Here is a 1,921-nt window from a genome sequence, read left to right on the forward strand (position 1 = left end):
GGCCAGGCCCGGACAGAGTGGTTTCCTGTCTGTGCTTGTCTGCGGGCAGGAGGGACCCGCTTCCTGGCGCCACTCACCCCCAGGCTCCTACCCTGTCCCCGCATTTTAGTGCCAATGATAAGATTTCCCAGGCTCAGACCCAGAGCCGGATGGGAAACTGCAGGTGCTTCGGGATCGTCTCAGGGACAAGGCAGGCGGCCAGGCCCTGTGGGTTATGGAACGAGGTGTCAGTGGGATTTTGGCTGTTGCCTTGGGCGTCATCCGAGAACAAGAGGCATGAATGCTCTGCGGGGTTAACTCATCTCCAGAACCTTCCGGGGGCAGCCAGACCGGCCTGTTCCCCACGGCCCCCCTCACACAGGCTTTATGGGGACCTCTGAGGGGGCTGCTCTCAGTGGGGAGCGCTCCCTCCTCTGCCCTTCCCAGGACCCCCCCCCCCCAAGCTCCTTCTGAATGCCAAGCCTGGGCCAGGGTGGGTTACGGAGAACCACCAGCCAGAGGGCGCCTCGCCCCCATCCGGGACCTGGCAGGACCACAGAGCAGCCCATGCCCACCTTGGTGGCCCGGAGCTGAGCACAGCGATGGGGCTCAGGAGAGAGTTACCCCTGCCACCCTGGGCTGCCCTAGAGGAAGCTGCCAGGGCAGGTTCACAGAAGGGCCCCGAGTTTGAGGGGCAAGAAGGAGCCCGGGTGTGGTGACTCTGGGGGGAATGGGGCCAAGCCCTGGGGTGCAGAGGGCCCCTGGGATCCTGGTCCTGCAGGAGCGGGGCTGGAGGAGGGAGCAGAGCGCGGTCTTGCCCTGGGAGACGCCAGGTCCAAGGAGGTCATGCTTCTCATAATTCGCCCAGAGCGCGCAGAAATGGCAGGGCCGCGGGCGGACCGCAGGGGAGCGTCCTCACCACAGCCAAGAGCAGAAGACAGCGGGGCACCCGGACCAGGAGTGCTGCTCATCAGGAAGGGCCTGCCTGGTCCCTCCCTCCTGTGCTCAAGCTCAGGGGGCGCAGTGCTGGGGAGACCGGAGAGGACCCGGAACCAAGGACCCCCAGGGTTGGAGGCTGCAGTGACAGAGCAGGCCACCCTCCCTCCCGCCCTGGGACTCAGAGGGGAAGGGATTAAATAACGTGGATCCGACTCAGGGCGAACTGGACTCTGGTGGCACCACGGTGGCCAGGAAAGTGTAGGGTCTGCCCGCCGTCCTCAAGGGCCAGAATGCAAATGAACGACAGACGGAGAAAGGCCGTCACTTTCTGCCCTGATGAGGTCACAGGCCAGGCCACCAGCCTCAACCCGGGGGCGTGGGGGGCCTCACGGTGGCCTCCCCGACATCACTCGCAGCCACCGCTCAGTCTCAGGGACCGAGCGGGGAAACCCAGTGCCCAGCAGCGTGAGTGCATAGAGCGGCACCGCCGGAAACTGCTCCCCTGAGTCAATCAGACCTTGAAGCCTGGCTCCCAACGCACAGGATTCTGGGGGAGCTAATGGACAGCTGAGAAAGCAAGTCCGAATGTGGGTCTTTCTAACCAGTGACCTGGTTTCTCTGACGAGTCAATAGCAAGGGGTGCAGGGGGTCGGGGGGCGGGGGGAGAGGGTGAAGAAAGGGCCTCTGGCCCCGTAAGCAGCACTCAGCACTCGGACACAGCCAGAGCAGCGGCCTGCTCGACTGCCTCCACCGCCTGCCTGGAAGGCGCCCTTGGGACAGGTGGGCATTTGAACGGGAGTGGGTGTTAGAGACCTAATGTTCTTGTGGATTTGCTGGTTGGGCACTTCTGTTAGTAAGGTCTTTATCAGTCATGCTGTGGCCTGACTGAGTACAAGGAGGGGACGTGTCTGGTCTCAAGCACGCCAGCCAAGTAAGATAAACTACCATGTGCATAGGTGTCTGCAAAGGGGAACATGGTGACGACTGAAGCTGGGGTGTGGCA

This window comes from Myotis davidii, unplaced genomic scaffold (genome assembly GCF_000327345.1).
Source record: "Myotis davidii unplaced genomic scaffold, ASM32734v1 scaffold4205, whole genome shotgun sequence".
NCBI classification, from domain to species: domain Eukaryota; kingdom Metazoa; phylum Chordata; class Mammalia; order Chiroptera; family Vespertilionidae; genus Myotis; species Myotis davidii.